Here is a 26,992-nt window from a genome sequence, read left to right as displayed (position 1 = left end):
AGACTGCTCCTCGTCTGTGGACAGAGGAGTAGCTGACTCTGGAGCCCAGGCTGTTGCTATCCAGTCTGGTGGTGAATCCTCTACAGTCTGGTGAGTGTAAAAATATTTTCCCTTCTCCCCTTCCCATTGCGATTTGCTTATTATGTCAATCTGCTTATTATATCATTTGCTTATTATTATATAATTTGCTTATTACATCTGCATTGCCATATACATGGGATAAAGTTTGTTTACTTTTAAAGGTATTGTGTGTGTGTCTTTTCCTCTCCCCTTGTGCATTTCCCGAAGAGAATATGGACATGCTAAATAAATAGGAACTAGTAAGATTGCCTGAGCCCACAGAATATAGGGCAAAAGTTGGAGTGCTAATCAGGAAAAATCCTTCACTTTATAGCCGTTTGTGGAACATTTACTGGGACTGACGACAAAAGACTGTAAGCACTTCCCAATGACAACTACTGGACTAGAGAATATCCACCTGAGGAGCATTTACTGCCTTGCTATGAAATGTTAATTGAAGCTACCCTTATGCTAATGGAAATAGTGGTGCCCCAAAGAGTTCTATAATAAAATAAAAATGGTTTAAATAGAATCTTACTACCTAGGGATGGCAGAAAGAAATTCTCATGAGCAGGGAACCTCCATTTTCCCTAGAAGTAACTAACTGTGTGAGGAGCTGCTAGATTCTACAGTGCCTAATAAACAGCTCTCATCTAAAACGAGCTACTTAGCATGTGAATAGCAGTTCCAAGGTGAACAAACCACATCTTGTTTGGAATGGTGCTGCTCCAAGGAAAATTCTAGAAAATCTTTTTCTTTTCTGTTTTTTATAGTTTAGAGCAATTGGATGAAGTATATTTTTGTGAGCAAATTTACCTTTCTCTCTGAATTCTCCAAAATTCAGAAACCGTGAGTATTCTGATTTTATGAAAATATATTTATTTACATAAGTTTAGTAAGAGTCTTTTCTTTTAAAACAGGATTATTTGAGACACTGGTTATTTTACCAGGGCTTTAACTAGAATAACATATTGTTAGGTAAACTTTCAGAAAAGCCAACTTAGAAGGAGCCTATATGGCAATCAATTCTTGCTGCAATTTATGCAAATAATCAGGCAAAGTACAATCAGCCTAAAACTTATTTTGTACACAAATTAGTCTTACTATAATTTCTCTTCAATAGGAAAGGAGGGCTAGAGAGAGGAAGAAATTGTTTCAAAGTAAAACTATTACACTTTTTATTAGATTTCAGCCCTGACTTTGGTTTTTGAGTGTAGACTGAATCATGAATTATTTCTTGGCTACAAGATGCAAATTTCCCTCATTTGGCATTCCACTGGGCCTGATCTGTTTTTCACTGCAAATACCCTGCTGTTTAAGGCTATAGAAGCCCCCTCCCTCTAGGCCCAGAGACTATCATGGAAGAGGTTGGCACATAAGATTGTAAGGGCTGGTTTTGAGGGATAGAAGTAGATCAAGGTCAGACACTCCAAATCAAAGATGGGTACAAATACACCTAAACGGCTAGTAAAACAAAGGACTTTGTTTTCTGAGCTATTATGTAGCACCTTTTCATTCACCTCAATCATAAGGAATTTCCTGCTTCCCATACAATTAAGAGAAAATAATTACTAAGCCTCCTGGGTATAATACTCCTAGTTATGAGTTGTGCAGATAAATATATATTTAAAATTTATTTTTCAGAACAATGTTATGCTTTATATAGTGAATTGCTATATGTCTGTAACTAAAACCAAGATTGCAGTAGCTCAACACACAGAAGTTAAATATAATTCAGTTCTGTAACCTCGCCTTTGGCTTTTTGTTTGTTGGCTCTTTAAAACAACAAAAAAATTATGGGATAATGAATGCCTGTCCATGTTCATTCCTATCTGGCCTGGAATATTTAATTGGCTATAAGCCTCTTGACTCTAAGTCCCTCTGCCACAGAGTGTCCCACCGAGGGACAGGATGGACCTGAGGCACACAGTCCTTTAGCCCTGGCAATGCTATGGAACAAAATAAACATTTGGTGGCCATTGATGCTGTCTCTGGCAAACCTTGGCCAGAAGAGGGAGAATGTTAAACCAAAATAAAATTCTAAGGCCCCCAAACCATATGAATGGCTTTATCATATGTGAATCCTTAACCTTGGCAAAATAAACTTTCTAAATTGATTGAAACCTGCCTCAAATACTTTTGGGTTCACAGTTTGAATAAAAATAAAAAGAAAATTCAAATTCAAGTGACATAATGTTTTTCTGAAATCCAAATGCTTAAACAAGAATAAACAGAGTTTTAAAGGATATTGGTAATTGTATCTCAAAAATTTTGAGAAACATATTATGTTGGGATAAAAGAGAACCTTCAAATAATATCTGCTTGTTGTGATACTGTGTAATGTTTCCTAATGAGGCATAAATACTATTTCCTTTGCTAAGTACAGGGAGTAATAATAATAATAAAATTTTCAGGGTCCTTTTATAAAAAAATTGACTACTATAATATCAGATATTATGCTGTGTAGGCATTCCTTTATAGCTTATAAAATAAGTTTTGAAAAGTATAACCAGTACGTAGTTAAGCTATCTTTGAAGCTATCTTGTTGCAACAAAATTTTCTATGGTACCCCTTATTTGAAACTTTTACTACTTAAAATCTTTTACTACTTAAAGCTTGATATTCTTCCCTGGTGTATTCAAGAACTCATCCAGTTGATTGAATCAGTTAATTGCTTTTCTTCTTCTTCTTTTGTTTGCAATTTAAATGCTTGTCTCACCTTCACGTGTTATTACACTTCATAAAGAAGAGAAGAAAAATTAGAAGACAATAAAAACAGATATTTTCAACTTCAGAATTTTATTTATGACTACATCATTTTACAAGAATTTGTAACTACTTATGTTTTTGTAGAATTGTAAACTTGGATTGCAATAGCTTGTACATGATTAACACACTAATTGAAATAAGAAAAATGTTACTAAAATCTGCTTTTAAATTTTTTAAGTAGTGAAAATTCTATGTATAATATTTGTATATATGTATTAATATTATTTGGAGCAGATAATGTTGGTTTATGCCTCAAAGCATATTTGATGTTTTATGTGATTTATTTGGTTAAAATTAATTAATCATTTAATTAAAAATTTAGAAGCTCTATTTAAAATAAGCTTGCTGTACAAGTAAATTACAATGGTTTATATATAGGTAATAAAACAGAATTAAGCAGCTAAAACCATCTAATACTACAGTTGGTTAAAGAGGTCAAAAAAGATGCATATACTTTTTTAAAAATTCATTTATTTATTTGAGATAAGGTCCCACTCTGTCACCTAGGCTAGAGTGCAGGAGTGTGAACATAGCTCACTGCAATCTAGAACTTCTTGGTTCAACTGATCCTCCCACCTTAGCCTTCTGAGTGGCTGGGACTATAGGTACATGTCACCATGCCTGCTAATTTTTTAATTTTTTTGTATAGATGGTGTATTGCTTTGTTGCCAGGGCTGGTCTTAAACTCTTAGGCTTCAGTGATCCTTCAGCCTTGGCCTCCCAAAGTGCTGGAATTAGAGGTATGAGCCACCATGCCCACCCAGCTTGGTCAATTTAATATCAATTAATGACAAACAAAACAAAGCACACAGCACAACTCATTTTTCTATTTGTCTGGTGCTCATTCCTCTATGTAATAAAGGGCCAGTGGGTATAGATAATGTGCTAATATGGAAAATAAAATAATTTTTTTAAATAATTAATGTCTTAGAAGCCAAGAAAAGACAAAAAAAAGAAAAGAAACTTGAGAACAAAAGAAAATGAAAAGCAAAATCATAGATTTAACCTCAACATTATAGAAAAGTAAATCATTATAAATGTACTACAAACTCCAAATAAAAGGGAGCCATTGATAGAATTAATAGAGAACCAAAGTCAATCTATATGCTGACCTCAAGAAAGTAATTTTACTTGTAAACAGGTCAAAAGTTAAAAGATAGTTTCATCATAATTTGTTTTGAAGTTAAGAAGTAGAAAAGACCATACCTTGACATTGTTATGTATAAAAATATGATGTATCTATATTAATATTAAAAAAGAGACTTCAAAACAATTTATGTTCCCTGGGAAAAAGAGGGATTTTTTTTTTTAATGATAAAGAGACTAGCTCACCAAGATGACATAATAATTTCAAACATATACAGGCTTAATAACAGAACTTTGAAATATATGAAGCAAAAATCAAAATAATTGAAAGAAGAAATAGATAAATTCACGCTACAAGACTGAGATTTCAACACACATCTGCTTTTCATTTATATAACATTTATAGGGGAAACAAATATGAATATAGAAGACTTAAATTACATTGTTAACCAGTTTTTTTCTAAATTACATTTATAGAACATTCTACTTCAAACAGAAGAGTATGCATTCTTTCCAGATGAAAATGGAATATTCATTAAGATGTCTGTATGATTTAATTAGTTTAAAAGGAATAAAATCATCTGGCTTTGTTATTCCTATGGAATATAATCAGAAATAAGAAAAATAGACATCTATAAAATTCCTAACATTGGAAACTTGAAACCACGTTTTTAGGAGTGACTTCCACTTTTGGGAAGATGGAGTAGAAATACTTTTTCCTATTCCTCTCACTAATCATAGCTAAAACCTTGTACATTATACATAAAATAAATGTAAAAAGACCCTATATAGGTGTAAAGAAGACAGTAGACCAGTGAGGGACCTCAGGAACAAAACAACACAATGATAGTTTCTTCGGCTTGGTTTTTGTCTCATATATACTAGACTTGGAGCTGAAAAAGCTGCCTGAAAATGCCTGAAAAAGCTGCCTGCAAATGGGCACAGAAAAAATCCTCCAGAAAATGGCTCTTTTCTCTAGCCAAAGAACTAGTAGAAAAGCAGCCTAGCTAGAGAGAAAACTTTTACATAATAACCACTCTACTCCAGGTAAACACCAAAAAACAAATCAAGAAAACAACATCCACAAAAATTGTGGCTGAGTCAGCAAAGACTGACCTGGAAATCTTGATTTTCACAGTCACAAGTTTGTTAAAAGATACCTGCTGGTCCTGATGGTAGAGAAAGTCAAATAGGAAATTGATACATCACCATCAGCCTGTAACAAGTCCTCTGTCCAGCAATGTCAGTGAAAACCACATGAAGAACATGGGCTTTCACCTCACCCATCGGTAATGTAGTGCCCTTCATCCTTGATGCCTGGGTGACGTCAGAGAAAGCCTACTGGAGAATCAGGAATTTCACCATTACCCAGTGATAACAAAGCCACTCTCACCATAATGTCGGTAGATGTCATGTGAGGCACCAACACATTAGCACTCACCTAGTGGTATCAAAAGACCACTCCCCTTGGGTTTCAATGAAGGATGAGTAAGTAACCTGGACTTGTATTTATAACCAGCTGCTTTTCTTCCTCTGTGGGAGCAGTGTCACAGAAAGCCAGTTAAAACAGGAAGTTTAAAGAAAATTTAGTGTCCCACAAAATAACATAAAAATGTCAGGTCTTCAATAATAAATCACTTATCATACCAAGAAGTAGGAAGATATCAAACTTGATTAAAAAGGTGAGCAATAGATGCCAACAATGAGATGACAGAGATGTTTATATAATCTAAAAATATTTTAAAGCAGTTATAATAATTATGCTTCAGTAAGCAATTACAAACGAATATCCTTAAAAAACAAAAGGATGTGTCAACAAAGAGTTGAAACATCTTAGCAGAGAAATAGAACATATCAAGAGGAGCAAAATGAAATTTTAGAATTAAAACATTCAATTACAAAAATATGAAGTTCAGTGGATGGGTTCAATATAGAATAGAGGGGAGAAAAAAATGAATGAAAGACTGTAGGTAGAAATTATACAATCTGCAAAATTGAGAAAATTAGACACAAATTCTCCAGCAACCTGTGAAAATATAGCCATGTATCACTTAACAATGAGGATATATTCTGAGAAATACATCCTCGGGTGATTTTGTCATTGTGCAAACACCATAGAGTATATTATACACAAAACTCAGTGGTATAACCTACAAAGCCTATTGCTCCTAGGCTAAACTCGTACAACATGTAATACTGTAGGCAACTATAACAAAATGGTAAGTATTTGTTTATCTAAACTTATCTAAACATAGAAATGGTACAGTTAAATCATGCTATTATGATCTTATGGGACTACCACAATATATACGACCCATCATTGACCAAAATATCACTATGTAGCAAACGATCATATAGTGAAATACATACATTTTCTGTCGTCAAAGCACTGGAATAAGAAAAAAGACTGGGGTAAAAAATTACCTGAAGTAATAATAGGGGGATACTTCCCCAAATTTGGCAAAAAACCATAAAAGATATAAATTCAAGAAGCTGAATGAACACCAAACAGAATAAGACTAAATACATCTATGTCACTATGATACATCTTCATTATATTTTAGAAACTATAGGGAAAAAACTGTTATAATGACAGAAATTTTTCTTCACAAACAATGGAGGCCAGGAAAGCTCATAATCCTATAGACAGTGAAAATAGCCTTCAAGAATGAAAGAAAAATCAAGACGTTCTCACAGGAGTGAGAACTAAGAAAATTTGTTACCAGTAAATCTATTGTAAGGGACAGTAGGGGCAGAATAAGTGGGGATTCTTAATTGGTATAAAAAATATAGTTGGAATAAGATCTAGTGTTTAGTAGCACAATAGAATGACTATGTTAATGAGAACTTATGGTATATTTCAAAATAACTAAACAAGTGAAACTGTTTATATTAACATGTATCTAGTTATATATATATAGTATATTTCAAAATAACTGAACAAGTGAAACTGTTAATATTAACATATATCTAGTAAGAGTAAGAAACTGGAATGTTTCTAACAAAAAGTCCTTAAGTAATGGATATCCCAATTACCATGATTTGATTATTACACATTGTATGCTTGGATCAAAATTTCACTTTTACCCCATAAATATGTACAGCTGTTATGTATCTATAAAAATTGAAAATTAAAAAATAACTAAATAAAAGTGAAAAAATTCTTTAAAAAATAAAGCAAAAAATGAAGAAACAAATAAATAAAAAAATCAGCTAATACGAAACACTCTTCTTCTCTTGCGTTGTCTAGATTATTGCTGACATTGAGTCAAAAATTATATCACTGATTTATTTTGTTCTTATTATATGTAGAGGAAGTATTTAAGACGGTTATAGCAGGGAGCAGTTACAATGTAAACAGAGGTAAGATTTCTATATTTCACTTGAACTGATAAAAATAACACCAGTATACCATGATAAATGTATATATATTATGAAATACTTGGCACAACCACCAACAAAGCTTATAGAAAAATGAAATAGATACATATATACATATACACACAGAGAGAAATGGAAGTCAAAAAACAGTTACTCATCATAAAAGCAGAAAAAATCAGAAAAAATATTTAAAAAGAGATAAACTAAAACAAAAATAAAATGATAGACTTTAAACCTAACATCAATATTTATATTAAATGGAAATGGTCTGAATTGTCCAATAAAACAATTGGCAGAGTGGATTAAATAACATGACTCTATTATTTGTTGTCAACAAGAAATTCACTTCAAGTATAATGCTATAGGCAGGTTGACACTAAAAGGATGGATAAAGACAAATCATGAAAATGTGAATCATGTTAATGTGAAAACAAGCTTGAATATAATATTAGATAAAGTAGACTTCAGAGCAAAGACAATTACTAGAGACAGAGAGGGACATTATATAATGATAGAAAGGGCAATCTACCAAAAAGACACAGCAATCCTAAAGTTCATGCACTGAACACCAGAGCTATAAAATATGTGAAGTGAAAACTGAAAAAACTGAAAAAGAAATAGACAAAACCACAATAATGATCAGAGACTTCAACATCCTTCTCTGAAGAATTAGTAGAGCAACTAAACAGAATTTCAGCAAAACTCAGCAACACCATCAACCACCAAGATCTAATCAATATTTCTAGAACATGCCAAGCAACAACAGGAGAATACACATTAATTTTAAGTGCCCACAGAACATAACCAAAGAAAGATAATATTCTGGAACATTAAAAAAACAAAAATGTAAAACCCTAGAAATCATACAGAGTATGCTCTCTAATCACAATAGTATCAAACTAAAAATCAGTAACAAAAAGATAACAGAAAAATATTCAAATACTTGAAAATTATCTAGACACTTGCAAATAATCTATGGGTCAAAAAAGTCTCAAAGGAATTTGTGAAAATATATTGAAATAAAATAAAATGGAATAGACAACGTACCAAAATTTGTGGGAGACAGCTAAATCAGTGTTGAGAAAGAAATGTATAGCTATAAATAAAGACATTCAAAAAAATTAAAAGCATCAAATAAATCATCTACTCTCCCACTTAAAGAATATATATAAAAAGCTGTAAAATAAACCCAAAGTAAGCATAGGAAAGAAAATAATAAGACTATAAGTGAATAAAATAAAAAAATAAAAACATAAATATTGGAAAACAACCAATGAGACAAAGAGTTTATTCTTTGAAAAAATCAATAATATTAACATATCTCTAGTAACAGTAAGGAAAAAAGAATAACCAAATTATTAGTATAAATATCAGGAATAAAAATAGGATACAATTATAAATCCTATATATATATATATATAAAAGGTAATAAAGGAATACTATAAACAACTCTAAAACATATAAACTTGACAACTTGGACAAACTGGACCAAGTCATGAAAATATTTTCACAACTCACCCAAGATGAAATAGATAATTTGAATAACCTTATAGCTATTAAGTGGATTTTTAAATTATAAACCTCGTGAAAAAGAAAGTTATATGCCCAAATGGTTTTCATCAAGAATTATATCAAACTTTTGAAGTATTAATATGAGTTTACAAACTCTTTCAGATAAGAGGAAGCAACAATCTTTATTTTATAAGACTACTATTATGCTGATATCTGATATCAAAAAATGAAAACAAAAATTATAGAGTCTACCATTTACGAATATAAACACAAAATTATTTTTAAGATGTTAACAAGTCTAATTTAGTAATAACAATTATACACCATGACCAATTAAGGTTACACTAGGAACACATGACTAGTTCAATGGTCACAAATTAATTAATGCCATGACACACAATTTTAGCCTAGAAGGCAAAAATCACTTGATTATAACAATCTATGCAGAAAAAAACATGTGAAACATGTCAACACCCATTTATTATAAAAACTCTCAGGAAAACAGGAATAGAGAGGAGTCCTCCTAAAATTTGTTAAAGATAATCTACAAAAAACCTTACAGCTAACATTATACTTAATGGTAAAAAATTGACCATTAAATCAACACTTGCAGTGTAATCAGAAAAGAAGAAAGTTGACTGAAGACATAGGATCCATGGTCTCTGCATAGTTTTGGGGTCCCCTTTAACTCTGTGATATAAAAACACTGTAAGCCGCTGCTTATATTTTGAGTTCACAAGAAGGATTAAGCAGGATTCTGAGGGATTGAACATTTCACTTAAAGAGACTCTGAAGTGTCATCCAAAAGAGATTGTTTTCATTAATTGTGGTAGGGAGTTGTATTAGTGTCCTATTACTGCTGTTACAGTTACCTAAAATATAGTAGGTTTAAATAGCATAATTTTGGGAGGAAAGAAGTCCAGGATGAGTCTGACTAGGCTAAAATCAAGGTATTTTTGGGTTGTGTTGCTTCTGAAGACTCTAGAGGAGAATCTCTCTTTGTGTTTCAAGCTTCTTGATGTCAACTTCATTTGTTTGCTCATGGCCCTTTGTTCCATTTTCAAAGCCAACAGTGTAACATCTTCAAATCTCTCTCTCTCTGAGGTTGACTCTCCTGCCTCCCTCTTATAAGCATCCTTGTGATTACATTGGTTCCACTGAGTAATACAGGATAATCCCTCCATCTCAAGATGTTTAATTTAATCACATCTGCATCTGTAAAGTCCCTCTTGCCATATTCACAGGTTCTCAGCATTAAACATGAGCAACTTTGAGGGAAGAACATTATAATGGTTCCCACAAGAGGAACAAATTAAATATATACAAAACATAATTTCTTATCAAATATAGGCAAAAATGAGACAAATCTTATAAAATAGAGAAGCTACATGTTAGTCCATTCTCATGCTCCTAATAAAGATGTACCCAAGACTGGGTAATGTATAAAGAAAAAGATGCCTAATGGACTCACAGTTCCATGTGGCTGTGGAGGCCTCACAATTATGACAGAAGCAAAGGAGGAGCAAAGTCATGTCTTACATGGAACAGGCAAAAAAGAAGTGCAGTGCAAAGAGGGAAAAATCCCCTTATAAAACTATCAGATCTCATGAGAACTAACTCACTACCATGAGAACAGCATGGGAAAGACCAACCCCCATGACACAATTCCCTCCCAATTCAAGATGATACTTTTGGGTGGGGACAGAGCCAAACCATATCATTCTACCCCTGGCCCCTTCCAAATCTCATGTCCTCACATTTCAAAACCAATCATGCCTTCTCAATAGTCCAAAGTCTTAACTCATTTCAGTATTAACTCAGAAGTCCACAGTCAAAATTCCCATCTGAGACAAGGCAAGTCGCTTCTACCTATGAGCCTATAATATCAAAAGCAAGTTAGTTATTCCCCAGATACAATGGGTGTACAGGCAATGGGTAAATATCCAAATGGAAGAAATTGGCCAAAGCAAAGGGGCTATAGGACCTGTGCAAGTCTGAAATTCAATAGGGCAGTCATTAAACTTTAAAGTTCCAAAATAATCTCCTTCTACTCCATGTCTCACATCCAGTTCATGGTAAAGCAAAAGGTGTGCTCCCACAGCATGGGAAGCTCTGCTCCTGTGGCTTTTCCAGGCAGGTGGAGCATGCTATCAATGGATCTACCATCTGGGGTCTAGGGGACAGTGGCCCTCTTCTCACAGCTCTACTAGGCAGTGCTCCAGTGGGGACTCTGTGTGGTGGCTCCAACTCGACATTTCCCTTCTGAACTGCCCTAGCGGAGGTTGTTTATGAGGGCCCCACTCCTGCAGCAAACTTCCGCCTGGACACCCAGGCATTTCCATACATTCTCTGAAATCTAGGTGGAGGTTCCAAAACCTCAATTCTTGTTTTCTGTGCACTCACAGGCCCAACTTCACATGTAAGCTGCCAAGGCTTGGGGTTTGCATCCTCTGAAGGAACAGACTGAGCTGTGTGATGGCCCCTTTTAGCCACAGCTGGAGCTGAACCAGCTGGGATGCAGAACACCATGTTTGGAGACTACATAGAGCAGGGAGGGGGACTCTGGGACCAGCCCACAAAACCATTTTTTCCTCCTACGCCTCCAGGCCTGTGATGTCAGGGGCTGCCATGAAGGTCTCTGAAATGCCCTAGAGACATTTTCCCCATTGCCTTGGAAATTAGCATCTGGCTCCCTGTTACTTATATGAATTTCTGCAGCTGGCTTGAATTTCTTCGCAGAAAAAAGAGTTTTTATTTTCTACTGCATCAGGCTGCAAACTTTTCAAACTTTTATGGTTTTCAAACTTTTATGCTCTGTCACCTCTTGAATGCTTTGCTGCTTAAATTTCTTCCACCAGATACTCCAAATCATCTCTCTCAAATTCAAAGTTTCATGGATCTCCAGGGCAGGGGCAAAATGCTACCAGTCACTTTGTATAGCAACAGTGACCTTTACTCTAGTTCCCAACTAGAGTAAAGTTCTTCATCTCCATCTAAGACCATTTCAGCCTGGATTTTATTGTCCATATCACTATCAGCATTTTGGTCAAAGCCAATCAAGAAGTCTCTCAGAAGTTCCAAACTTTCCTACATTTCCCTATCTTCTTCTGAGTCCTCCAAACTGTTCCAACCTCTGCCTGTTCCCCAGTTCCAAAGTCACTTTCACATTTTTGGGTATCTTTAAAACAGCACCCCACTCCCAGTAACAATTTATTGTATTATTCATTCTCTCAATGCTAATAAAGACATACCTGAGACAGGGTAATTTACAAAGGAAAGAGGTTTAATTGACTCACATTTCCACATGGCTGGGGAGGCCTCACAATCATGGCAATAGGCAAATGAGGAGCAAAGTCATGTCTTAAACGGCAGCAGGCAAGAGAGAAGTCCAGTGCAAAAGGGGGAAAAGCCCCTTATAAAATCATCAGATTTTGTGAAAGCTAACTTACTATCATGACAATGGCACGTGAAAGATCCATCCCCATGATTCAATTCCATCCCACCAGGTTTCTCCCATGACACAGGGGAATTATGGGAGCTACAATTCAAGATGAGACTTGGGTGGGGACACAGCCAAATCATATCACTCAGCATGTGTGAATTGATAAATTTTCTCATGAGATTATGAGGGTATAAAATACAACAATAGCAATTACAGAAACCCATAAAAACTTCTACTGAACCTTGCACAGCATCCCTAGCTTATAGATTGTTACTAAAATGTGAAAAGCACACACACACACACACACACCCCTCATGAGCATAAAGTTTAGTTCATATCTTTAGGGTTGAAATTATGTTTCAGACAAATTTGCTAAACACAACAAATTTGTGGAATCATGAGGCCATCAGTATTCATTTGATTTATTAATGTTTGTTCTACAAGTGTATGTGAGGAACCCACTTTGCTAAAAATTGGTTAGATAATAAAAGGATATATAAATGAAGAAGTCATATATCTGATACGTATAGTGTAGTCATATAAAAAAGACAACTTCTCAAGTAAATATACAATCAGTTAAAAAATAGTTTCATGCAACAATAGAGGTTAAAATTTCAATCAAAGGAATGATTACTTCAAAGAGTAGTGATTGGCAAGATTATACAAGATGATCATATACATACAGATTCTGTGATCATGGTAAGGGACATGTCAGAGATTTACTAAAACCCCAGGTCCCCTTTACATTTTCTAATGGTGATTATTTGTTCATAGTATTGTAAAATAGAGAAATTATGAGTAAATTTTTATTCCTAGCATCATTTGCTAATGTCTCCTGGAAAAAATTCTGAGCAACTATTTCTTTCATAAACAAAGCAACTTTATTATTGAATATCTATTTAAAAACCATATGCTTTACAGAAACAGATGCTTATTTTTATATTAATTTAAAATAAATATATAAATTAGAGAACTCAAGTCTAATATAAGTTTGTTGGCCTGTTCTTTCAAATATTCAGCTGTTCTACACATAAGTTTCTGAAATATTAATTTAGCCATAACTCTTAGTTGTCTATTCAATATCTGTTGTACTCTTTTTTCCCCACTGTAAAAATATCTATATTGAAGTTTCAACATGTAATGCTCAAAATACACACCTTTTTCATATTCTCTTGCAGCAAAGCTTGACCATGAGATAAAATTCTAACCAATAATATGTAAGAGGAATTTGATAAAAGGCTTCAGTGAGACTTTTAGTGTCTTCCTGATTTAAAAAAAAAGGCTCATAAATTTCTTTGGTTTTTATTCCTTCTTCTGTGTACCTGGAATACAGTCTGTTACCTGAAGGAGCATCTTATAAGTATAAGGAAACAGTAAATCTATTTTATGTTAAAGGCATTGATATTTGGACTTTTTGTTATTTGCAACAAATGTATTTATAATGCAAGCACTTATTTGTTGTGTTTTACATTGGTAACTTTTACGTATTAAAAAATGCAATAAACTTTACATTAGCACCCAGAAAAGAAATATTTATGTATAAATCTAACAAACTATGTTCAAGACTTATATGAAGTAAAGTACAAAACTGTGATGAAAGAAATTAAAGAAGAGCTAAAAACTTGGAGACGTATTTCATGTTCATAAAGAGGAAGACTCAATATTGTAAAGATATCATTCTTTCTAACTTAATTTACAGGTTCAGTGTAATCTCAATATAAAATCCCAAGTTATCTTATGGATAATGATAAATTGATTCTAATATTAATATGAATAGGCAAAAGATGCAGAATAGCAAACACAGTATTAAAGAAAAAGAATAAAGTTAGAGGACTGATACTACCTTGCTTTGAGACTTTCTACAAAGCTAAGGTAATCAATTCAGGGTTGTACTGACAAAGACACAAATAGATCAATGGAAAAGAATAGAGAGTGAAGGAATAAACCCATATAAATATAGCCAATTGATCTTTCACAAAGTACAAAGGCAATACAATGCAGGAAAGATATGAGGGAAATTTTAAAAATATGTAGAAAACTGGAATTTAAAGATAAAAATTGAAGATATAAACTTTTTAACATTAACTCCATCAGTTCCAGACAATTTTGTAAGAGATGGTACCAACTATTGAGTCAATCCCTAAAGAACTGAGGGTCTTGGGAATTTACCAATGTCAATGCTTTTTTACATTATCGACTGAAGAAAAATGGCCACCCTTTTTAGATTTTTTAATATTAGGAAGAAAAAGAAATCAGAAGAAATCAAATTAAAACTGCAAGAGGGATGCCTAATGATTTCCCATTGAAACTCTTGCAAAATTGCTCTTGTTTGAGAGGTATGAGCAGGAACCTTGTCATGGTGGAGAAAAGACTCTAGTGAAGCTCTCTCAGGTGTTTTCTGCTAAAGCTGTGGCAAACTTTCTCAAAACACCCTTATAATAAACAGATGTTATCATTATTTGGCCCTCCAGAAAGTCAACTATCGAAATTCCTTTGAGCATCCTTAAAAACTGTCACCATGATATTTGCTCTTGACTGATCTGTTTTACTTTGACTAGTCCACTTCCATCTCTTGGTAGCCATTGCTTTGATTCTTCTTTGTCTTCGAGATCATACTGTTAAAGCCATGTTCCATCTTTTGTTACAGTTCTTCAAAGAAATGCTTCATGATATTGATTCCACTTTTTAAAATTTCAATTGAAAGCTCTACTCTTATCTGTAGCTCATTTGTGTGCAATGGTTTTGGCACCCACAAAGTGAAGTTTGCTCACCTTTGATTTTACAATCAGAATTGTGTAGGCTGGACCAATTGAGGTTTCCAGGCTGTTACCTAATTGTGCTGTTAATTTTTGGTGCTCTTCAATTAGGGCACAAACAAGATTTTTTTTTTTTCTCACAAACTGATGTGGATGGTCTGCTTTTGTGAGCTTTCATCTTCAACATCATCTTGTCCCTTCTTAACTTCAGTTATAATTTGTAAACTGCTGATTTCTTTTGGGTATTGTCCCCATAGGCTTTTGGTCAATTATTTTTCTGTTTCTGCTCAAGCCTCACCATAAATTTGATGCTTGTTCTTGCTTCATTTTAGCAGAATTCATGCTGCTCTGATAGGGGTTATTTTCAAACTGGTGTCATATTCTTCTTAGTACCTCAGACTAGATCCTGTTTAGACATGTTACAACAAGACAATGCAAGTTTATTTTTGTGAAAAAAGTTGAAATTCATGGAAAATTTAGAAAATTTTTATGAACTGTTTGAAGATCTCTTGTAGTCTTTTCAGCAAATGGTCCTTGTACACTTGGACATCCACATACAAAAAGATGACTCTAGACACAGATCCTATTCCATTCACAAAAATTAACTGAAAATGAATCACAGACCTAAATGTTAAATTGAAAAACCATAAAACACTTAGAGATTACATAGGAAAAAATAGATGACCTTTGATTTGGTGATGACATTTTAAATACAACACCAAAGGCATGACTGATGAAATAAAAAATGAATAAAATAGACATTATACAAATTAGAAATTTCTGTCCTGAAAAAGACACTGTCAAGAGAATGAAAAGACAAGCATGGGAGAAGATATTTTCAGGACACACATCTGATTAAAAAAAAAAACTATTAGCCAAAATATTCAAAGAACCCTTAAAACTCCACAATAAAAAAGACACTAGATTTTTAAATCGGTGAAAGACCTAAACAGAACTTCACCAGAGAAAATATACAGATGGCAAATAAGTGTATGAAAACATATTTCACATTATATGTCATCAGGAAAATGAAAATTAAAACAATAATAAAAAACTTCTGCATACATATTAGAATTGGCCACAGTCTAGAACATTGACAACATCAAATGCTGGCAAGGATGTGGAGCAACAGGAAATCTAATTTATTGCTGGTGAAAATGCAAATCGTACAGTTTCTTTGGAACAAAATTTGGCAGTTTCTTGAAAAATTAAACATACTCCTATCATACTATTCAGTAATCACATTTCTTGGTATTCACCCAAAGGAATTAAAAACTTATGTCTATAAAAATCTTACACACAGATGTTTATATCAACTTTATTCATAACTGTCAAAAACTTGGAAGCAACCAAGATGTTTTTCAGTATATGAATAGATAAATAAACTGTGCTAAAACAACAGAATATCATTCACTCCTAAAAAGAAAGAGCTATAAAGCTACGAAAAGACGTGGAGGAGCTTTAAACGTATATTATTAAGTGAAAGAAATCAATTTAGAAAGACTGTATACTGTATGATTCCAACTATAGGGCATATAGGAAAGGCAAAACTATGGAGACAGTGAGAAGATTAGTGGTTGACAGGAGTTGCAAGAGGAAAGGATAAATAGGTAGAACACAAAATTTTGGGGGCAATAAATTTACTCCGGATGATAATAAATGGTGGATACGTGTCATCATACATTTTTCATAGTTTTTAATCCTTCTTATACTACAAAGTATTTTGGCTTCTCTTTTTGAATACCTTTCAACATTTTTTAATACAAAAAACGGATAATACATACTAATGAGTTGTTTAATAACATGGTACAAAACTATGATCAATGGATCCTCAATATGTTTAAAAATTAAAAATGTGAGTTAAATGTTATGATTCTGAAGTCCTTATGAATAGAGTGATAGAAGGACTGATAATGTGTAGACATAAGAACAAAACATGCCATCAGTTTCTATAACTGCATATCACAACACAAAGTGTTAGTCATTCAATAAGACACACATGAATCTGAGATCTTATTAAATATCAAAATTTACTAATAATTTTAGGACTGTGGTGTAGGGACAAGAGTGACTTTATTAAATGCTAATCTGCCATTTAACATCTGACTAACTCCAGTCCAGGAATGCCACCAAAATGTCTAGTTGATGTATTATTGCTCCTTATGTAAGAACACCTATTCACAGAAAGTTTCCTCCAAAACAACCCTTATAGTCACAGAAATTATAGGCTGAAATGTCTGCAACCACTTACACGTTCCTTCTAGCATACATAGGCTTTTCCCCCAAGATGTAACCCGTGGGTCTGAGAGTTCACAGTGTAAAAATCTACCTGTGTTGTGGTTGCCCAAGGCCACTATTCTTTCTGCAAGTTCCCTTAATAAATCACTCAAAACCAACAAACTGGATGTGTCTGCCTCCTTCTTCAGCTTCTTGGCTCCTTTGGTACTTGGAGGCCACTTTGCATACATGACCCTTTTACAGAACACATGGGTAATTGTGAAGCATAGAAGAGGCATGGAGAAATCCAGGACTGTTCTTGAGTCCTAACTTTTTATTTTATGGTGCGTCAGACACAGATTTAACATATAGGTCTCAGCTATGCTAGAAGGATATAACTTACACAAAAAGGAGCTATGCAAGTCATGAAATATTTTTATGTTGTGTTCTGAAAATTATCTGGTCTAGAAGACATTTTCTAAGGTGATATTCTAGGTGAATTTACAATAAACAACATAGATCAACCAGGTACATAGGCTCAATCATGTTCTCCCAAAATTCTTATGTCAAAGCTGTAATCCCCAGTATCTCAGAATGTATCTGTATTTGAAGACAGGGCCTTTAAAGAGATAATAAAGTTAAAAAGCAACGGTTAAAGTGGACCTTCATTCAATTTGATTTGTGTACTCATAAGAGGAAATTTTGACATACAAAGAGAAACGAGCAATGTGTCTACACAGAGGAAAAACCATGGGAACACATAGCAAGAAGGTGGACATCCACAAGCCAAGGAGAGAGATGCCAGAGAAAATCAAAACTGTTGGTACCTCAATATTGTAATTCTTGCCCCTAGAACTGTGAAAAAATAAATTTCTGTTGTTGAAGCCACTCAGTCTATGGTATTTTGTTGTGGTAGCTCTGGCAAACTAATAGAGTTGTCCAAAATATTTCAAAGATAAGGGCTCACCCACTAGAAAATAACAACATATGTTTTGCAGAGTCCTGACATTAATATGTTTAAAAGATGATTTGACTGGAACATCTTTCATTCTGTCCCATTCCTAAAGAAGAGGTGGAAAAAATAGATCACAGGCCTGCTGTTAACTCTTTCCTTTCATAAACTATGACATAGAAATTCCACTTGGTGTATAACTAAAGACATTATCTCATAGGTGAGTATGAGGGAATATATTCAAGTATGGTATTACAGTGAGATTTGTTGTAGCAAGTTGTACATCATTAGGCAAGTGTGCAGTTTGCTTTGATGGGCATGCACCATGGAACCCTGGCCAGCTGTTAAAAGACTAGATACGAAAACAACAACATGGACAAATCTCTAAAATCGAATATCCAACACTTTTATTATGCAACTTAAAATTCAAGCACTGAATATAAATGCCTATTTAAAAAAATGTATGCCAAAAATTTTTCCATGTTCAACATTATAAAATGTCTTTCTATGTGGTATAAGGGAGAGGAAAATAGGAATAAAGAATACAGAATAAAGTAAATAACATTTTTCAACAGTTCTGTGGCACAGATCAGTGATTGTGATGTGCCATTAACTAAGGAGTTTTATGAATTCAACACATGGCACCCAAATTCCACATTTTAATAATAAATTAACAATAAATCATATTTTAATAATAAGATTCAAATAGAATTCTGAGCTAAAAACCTTAAATAAATTTAAGATAGTCACAAACATAAAGACATAATATATATTCAACACTAAAGACAAGCAAGCCAAACAATATATAAGAACAGAAGATGCAGTTCATTTTAGAAAGATAATTACAGAAAATCAATACACCCAAGAAAATAATACTAAAGACTTCGTAGCTGCTATCATAAATTTTATACATGCCTTTTGTAGTTGAAAATCTCATAAGAATGGAAAGGAAAGGAGGAACAACAAGAAGGAAATTCCCTGAAATATCAAATCAAAAGAATTTGGTGAGGTACTGATAACAGAAATAAGAAAAGTCAGAGGTGACACTGAAGTAAAAGGAAGAAAAGTGTTAAGGGTTTTATCAGCAAAAAGAAGAGTGAGCAAATATCCCAATTGCCTTTTCATTTCTATATTCATTACTTACCTTGTCCACAAGGTTACACACTATGAGGGCAGATTCCTTGTGTGTCTCATTCACCTCACTGCTCAAGCATCTACCCCAGTGTTGAACTGTGACTGAAACATAATGTTTATTTAATAACTAAAGAGTATATTTAGGATGGAGAGCCATAGAAAGAGGACCATTTTATCAACTGTTGTGAAAATCTCCTGGAGGCAGGCACAACTATGGAATGCTAGAAAAGCGAGAGAATCTTTCTCAACTTTGCTTTACTTAGTCTTTTAAATGTGATCTAAGGCTCTGTGGAAAGAATCTCATGGACAGGTTGACCCTTGTTCCCCATCTTCTCTGGTTAGCAAAATGTGTTGTTTCTATTCTTGTGTTTTCCTCATGTGAAATAATAACATCAATAAAACTAGACAGACTCTTAACATGCATAACTGTACATGGTGTATTCAGATTACAAGACCTTTTAATTATAAATTTTCTATTGAAACACTCTAAACAGGAGTGCGGGTGATAGGTGATGTATACACATATATAAATGCCGTCCTTCCAGTTACTTGGAATTTAGGTTCCTTCGCAAGCAGTGTTCCTCCCTGTCTATTTAAAACTGACAAAGACATTTGTCTTTACTCGTGTGGAGATGCCTGATAACTTATTTCTAACTATCATACGCTCCACAGTCATGACATTTTAAGAAAATAGATCAAATCTATCCTGGATTTTTTTTCAAGTTCCTTTTGATTGCTGCTGGGAGGAGAATAGAGAGATAGTAGAGAATAGCATTAACTTGCAAAGTAAAATAAATTATTTTGAGATAACTATTCTATATTAGAATATGAAATAGCCTCCTAGTTACAATAACAAATTCAGCAGGGCATGGTTGTAATTCTCCAGGCTTACTAGTTTTGCTACCTTGGTGTGTTTTCTCTGGTATACTCCAGATGATTTAAATAGTGAGACTGATACAGAAACCTCTGCAATGCATGTATTAAATGCATGCATATATGAATTATAAGACAGCTTTTTCACTGGTTACCGACTGGACACTAAGGACAGAGTTTTTGAATTTGAATCTGAACATTACTATTTGCTCACTCTGTAACCATGAACATGATAATTCATCCATCTGTGCCTCACTTTTCTCAGTTGAAAATATTAATAAAATATATAGAGAGAGAATACATAGAGAGTATATATAGAGAGATATTCCATACATATTTTATATGTATGTACATATATATACACACATACATATATAGATTTATGGAATCTATATATACACATATATATAGATATATACAGATTCCATACATCTCTATATATATGCATAAATATTTACACACACATATATCCATTTATCTGTCTATAAAACAAGAATTAGTATATGTAAAATCCTTTGATGAGTGTCTAGTACAGATTAAGAATTAAGAATCAAATGAATGTTACCTGATATCATATAGGTATATACATATATATAAATATTTGTATATACATTTATGTATATACACACACATATATAATTGTATATCATAAAACTTTGAATTTGGCAAAGTGAGGTAGAAGCCCCAAGTTAAATTTCATTAAGATTAAAACTGTCCCATATCCTTCTATTTAACTTCACACTTCAGCTTCTTTAAAATTTTTATTTCCAAGAAAGTGTACAAATATCTGCATATCATAAGCAAATAAAATATTTACATAAAAGATGGCTATAGCCACAGTGAGTAAATGCTTCAGGCTCCATATGCCTTAGAACTAAAGTGACTGTATAACTTATCATCCAAACCACGACAGTTTAAGAATAAAATGTGTGTGCTTTTAATAATCACTCCAGGATACCAAGTGTGAATTGAGATTTTTCCAGGAAAACCAGGAAGATTTGTCACCCTACTCAAAACCCTAGAAAATACAGTAAATAAGAACATATTTTACATGTTCCAAGGACAAACGCATGAGGAAAGTGGCGTCATCTTTTCTTTGTGGTGAAATAGTATCATCTATGCTCTCCGCAAAGCTCAGGTTGAATTTGTAACTCAGGTAGAATTGTTGATTTTGTATTTTAGGGTTTTTTTATTATACATAATGCGCTGCACCTCATAGTTAAAAACAATTGTTCTAAGCTTCCACATGCTGCTAAGATACAGCTACCGGGATTTAGTGCGAATCACGTTGTTCGAGGCGTTAGTTCAGCTGTCTGTTGAATTCCCTGAAACTAATGCTCAGTCTATATTAATGTCTCAGTCCCGAGAAACCTCAGCCTATTCTCTCCTATAATTAATCTTGCAGGTAGTGCCTTGACATTATTGGTTCACCAACAGAGCAGAACTGCCCCAGCCATCAATAATAATTCAACGCATTAGGATGAGGCCTACGCATGGGCCACAGAGGTAGCAAAATATGCAGGATCTCCTGCATTCCTCTCCAGTAGAAGGGAAACTGCAATTGAAACTAGTTGTTTTGGTGGCTCGATAATTTGTAATAGAGGGGTCTTGGTGTTACTAATTGTTTTGCTTTATGCTTTTATCCAAATGTAGCCACGGCTTGGCACAAGGGGAGTGATTGTCTGTTTACTGAATCTTAATATTGAGGCTGTTACAAATTGTCTTTCACAGATGGTGGGAGCTTTTCAGATCGAGAGAGGCAGGGAATTTATTACTCAATATTTCTGTATTACTGATTGGGACGTGAGGAGCATAGACAATCTGTCCTACTGCAGGGTTTGCTGCATGGTTTTTTTTTCCGTCTGTAAAATTATGGCTGGCTCTAGACGTTTTTCTCATTTTGTATAGATAGCAGCTGTGTAATTTCCAGCAGAATGTTTGCTTTGATCCCCCTTCCTTTAATTGAAATCCGCAATTATGAGATTTGTTTCTTTTATGTTTGTGAGTTTATTGGTTTAATCTACAAAATGTGCTGTCTTGCTGTCTTACACAGTTAAAGGCTACAGCACAGTTGGGACTTAAATGACAAACATTAGAGGGAGGGGCTTTCTGTTTTTTGTTTTTTATTTTTTATTTTTTTGGTTGGCTATAGAAAGAATCCAATAGATATTCTTCCCCTCAGATAGCAGGCTCTATGACAACTTAGTAAACTGTCATTCTGTATAATTTAAAGCTGTGTCTCTTGTATATATATATAATGTATGTATTATATATATATGATTAGGCTGATTTCTAAAAATGAATAATATGTGTGTGTGCGTGTGTGTGTGTGTGTGTGTTCATAGAATGGAAAGGGAATATGCCTGCATAGGAGCATTTCTTTGATTATAGTAACTAGTAACATTTACATAATGCTAGCTTTATCAGCACATTTTAGGGGAAAGAGAGTGAAAGGATTATAAAGTAGATAGATATAAGAACAGTACTGCATGGTCTCAGACATAGTTCACAACAAATAATTTTGAGAGTTACATGTCAATATGCTCTACCACGTAAATTAACCACAAATTTCCTAAATGGTAAAGTTCCAGATGTTTGAAATATTTTAATAAAAAATAAAAGAAAAAGAAGAGATCAAGTGGAGAAGAACGAGATTTTATTTCCAAATTTACAATTCTCTCACTGATAGTCTGTCATAAACTGTAACTACATATTTTAAAAGAATTTTTGCTAATATTTTATGCATTCATTATATATTTTTTTCTGGCACAGTATAGTGCATTTTCATTTGGAGCTCTAGGCTGTGTCTATATAAAGGAAATTCCATATTAAATGGTATTAGGCCAATTAGTTTGTAACTGAATTAATCTTTCTATGTAGCATCCTTAACTCCAACTAATTGATTTAGCCTAACAGTTTTGGTAGCTATCATATAGGCATTTCTCTTAAATGGTCATGAGTAATTAATTCACATTGACAAGGAATTTTTCACAAAATTCTTCCATGTGTTAATGGTTGTTTTTTAGGCAAATAAACCAAGTGATCATATGGATATTTAAAAATATTTAGAATTGCACATGTTAACTGAGTATGTCTCCAATTCACCTTGTGGTCTCCTGATTATTATGTGGTCAGGTCTACTGTCATACAACTGTGATATATATGAAATATATATATATATATATATATATATATTTCATATATATATGGCATATGAGAAAATATCCAAATATTTTTTAAACTCAATATACATAGCCCATGGATTCTAGGAAGAAAAGTTCACTTAAAAATAAGCCTTTTAATGGACTATTTCTAAATCCTGAAAGCCACCATTGGAAAAATGTCATGGTATTTTCTGCTTTTTCTTAATAATTACAGTGTAATTAAATATCCACTCATCTAGGAATTTCTTAATAAGAAAAACTGTAGTAATTTTAGATATTTGTATTTTAAGTATGGGAAAAAACAAGGGAGCTAATGGATCTAAAGTAACTTGCTCAATAAATTACATCTGGAACACTAAGGAAATAAACAGAATTCAAATCCATACCTTTCTATGAAACTCTGTTTAATATGGATCTACCTGTTTTTTTTAGGATATGTAATGACTTAAGATACCAACTCCACATTCTGTGGTAAGAGATGAAGATCCAGGAAATGTATGGACACCTATAGCCTGAAGAACATTGTCAGAAAAAAACAGTGGGATCTGGAAGCAAAAAGGAAACAGAAAACGAGACAGGAAGGTGAAGAAAGTTGAAGATAAACTTTCTTTTTCACAATGTTTTTATGGACAAGTTCAGCCCATAAATGAAAAATTACCTTTATGGATGAAATATTAGTTAAGTCAAGATCATCTTTTTCATTTCCTACATGCAGGTTGAATCTCATTTATGGAGTGAGATGTCAAATAACAGCAAAAAATGCACTTAATTTGCATAAAGATGCTTGTAAGGTAACATTGCTCCACACTTTGCTTTATTCACATCATTAGAGGAAATATTTTATTCCTCTAGTTGTTTCTGGCCGTGGCTCAAGGAATTAAAAACTTCCACTCATTCCTTCAGACAGTACAGTTAACAAGAGGATAACTTTTTTTATTATCTCTGTCCTTCTCCCTCAGGAAGCAGAGAATTATCAGATTGGTGAGAGAAAGGAAATAAAGGTCTGAACATGTGTCTCAAGTCACCTCTTTTGGGAGCACTCTGTTCTCAGTTTATTTTAATTCTGTTTCTCAATTTAATGAGTTTACTAGAGCAGGGTCCACTATTACCCTGTGGAGATCCTTAATGATATATGGATATGTTTAATTCTGGGAATAAAGTAGTTAAACTGGCTAGTGATTATGCCATGTTGTTAGAGTCATCTTTGTCAATAAAAAAGTTGTTCATATTTATGACATCTGTATCCATTTCTTCAGAAGTGTGACTATTATTCACATATCCCCAATACACACAAAATATATAGTTTTAACTAAATTTTTAATCTGTTACATATTTTTCTAGGTTACTAGCTAGAGACATCCTGGTTGTTTCCAATTTGTTGTAAATTGGAAATTTGATGCTAAACAAGTAGTGTTATGATAAGCCTTCTTATTCATAACTTGACATGCTTTTGCCAGTATATTTTAGATGAAATTTTGAGATTATGGTGGAGTCAAATCATATAAACACTTTAAATTTTGCTCCATATTACCACATTCCTGTGCAAAAGTGACACCAATTTACAATGCCATATTGTATAGATGTGTTTCATGGTACCTTAAAACAATTACAATGTTAATAACAAAGATAAGTAATCACAGAGCACTATGTCAGATATAATACTAAATTAAAAAGTTTGAAATATAATGACAATTAACAAAATGTGACTAGGAGGCTCAAAGTGAGCACATGCTGTTGGTAAAAGGATGCTAACAGACTTGCTTAATGTAGGGTTGCCACAAACAGAAGTAAAAAGTGCTTATTTGCCGACAACCTTGCCAAACATTGACTCTATAAAATGGTTTAAAATTATTTATATTACAGATACTTTGCTTTGCTATTTCTAATTCTTTTATTTTGTAAACAGTGTTATTTTAGCCACATATGTATTTCTTTGGCTCTGGATTTCTCATTTCATTTTAATTTTGTGTGTATGTCCTTGATGGATTCTTTGAATTTTTGTTTTCATTGCATCTTTCTGTATAATTATTCCTGGGATATTGTGTCATTTTTAAAAATTGCATTTCGTAGGATGGATTCCTAATACTTTCTTTGCATGTGCTTTTATGTTATTTTATTTCCTTGTCTTATTACTAAAAAGTGATTTTATACTTGCCATGATTTTCAGGTTTCCCAGCTTAAGATGGACAGTTCTTACACTTTGATGTAGCATGGGCAAATTTGTCTCTACTTTTTCACATCAAGCTATAGTTTAAGGATTGAGTTTTGAAATGTGCCCACTTTTTCCCTAGCCTGAGTGTGTAGAGAATAAGCAGATGAGCTCAATTGGTGTGCAATTTAGGTAAAAGACCTGGACTCTTTCTCTTGCCTAAAATTTTATTAAGTATCTAATCCCATAGCTTGCTCTCTTTCCAGGAGGCAATTTTACTGCCGCCAGGGAAATAGCCTTGCTTTCAAATCTCTTCCTTAATTCAGCGCAGAGCCACCAAGGCTTTGCTTGTATCAATGAGCCATCTCATGTACCTTCATCCCCCGTTTCACCAGTCTTTTCCTTGCACTTTCTCCCTCTATTCCTCACTCTAAGACTGAGTGGGGAATCAATATTTGGCTGTAAAGGAGTATATGGTGTCTTACCTTGAGTGCTGAAACAATGTATTTACTCAAAGTTTTATGGATTTTCTTTTTTCTCTACATTATGCCAAGACATAAATTCTGAGAGTGTTTATGATGGTGCCTCTTTTCCCCTCTGCTTTCTTTCCAAGTTAGAGACATCAAAATAATAAGCCTTAACCATTTTCCTCTTTTTTAAAGAAATAGTTAATTTTTATGGGAATTATTAGGTGTCTCCCAGGCTACTCATGTAAATCCTCATTTTATCTGTTTTTAAATTGAGTTATTCATGAGATGTTTTCTGCATTTTGTTTTTTAGGAAATTTTAGGAAACAAAGATAAATGTCATATGGTCTTTCAAATGTCATATGGTCTCTCAAATATCATACGGTCTCACATCCCCTCCAAACTATTTTAAACATGGCCTGACTTTGGGAATGAAGGCTTTACTTGGACATGGATATGACTGTAGGCATTTTCCTTTATATTCCTTTATAACTTACTGTTATGCATCTACTAGCAGCTGTTAAGGTCACTCCAAAACTGACATTCTCTCCCCATGTTTGCTTCCACTAAAACCCATCTGGTGACGGAACTGTACATACCTTCGTCAAGTATTTTGAAAACAAAACAAAACAAAATAAGCAAAAACAAAGTAAACAAAAGACAGATATCTGAATCAGACAGAATTAGTTTTGGATCCCAGTCTGTCACCAGTTACTTGTTTAAAATGGAGCAGGTTACTTAACAACTCTGAGAAATATTTACTTAAAACACTCAAATATAATATGTATTTTGCAGACATTTTGTGATAAGTAAATGAGGTATGTGTGCATGTGTGGGCTTGTGTATAAAATAAACTCTCTTGACTGGCCTATATAACTGTCTTTTTCACTCAGGATGAATGGTGGGTAACTTTTTTACTCACTCAAGCTACATCATATTCTATTCAGATTAATCTAATTTCTCATCTGAAATAGTTAAAATATGTGATATACTTTGACAAATATCAAGGTAATAAACATTTGAAAAAGGA

At 33.4% G+C, this 26,992-nt stretch overlaps 1 long non-coding RNA gene across 1 annotated transcript; it reads left to right on the top strand.

Annotated features, from left to right (window-relative positions):
- LOC101137683 (uncharacterized) lies at positions 1 to 26,992 on the top strand. The gene is made up of 5 exons (XR_176178.4): positions 1 to 90; positions 834 to 909; positions 7,228 to 7,278; positions 21,588 to 21,688; positions 23,779 to 26,992. It is a non-coding gene; the product is annotated as an uncharacterized lncRNA (long non-coding RNA).

Source organism: Gorilla gorilla, chromosome 15, assembly GCF_029281585.2.
Source record: "Gorilla gorilla gorilla isolate KB3781 chromosome 15, NHGRI_mGorGor1-v2.1_pri, whole genome shotgun sequence".
Lineage (NCBI taxonomy): Eukaryota > Metazoa > Chordata > Mammalia > Primates > Hominidae > Gorilla > Gorilla gorilla.
Note: the sequence above shows the minus strand (reverse complement) of the source record. Positions and strands in the feature narration are given on the sequence as shown.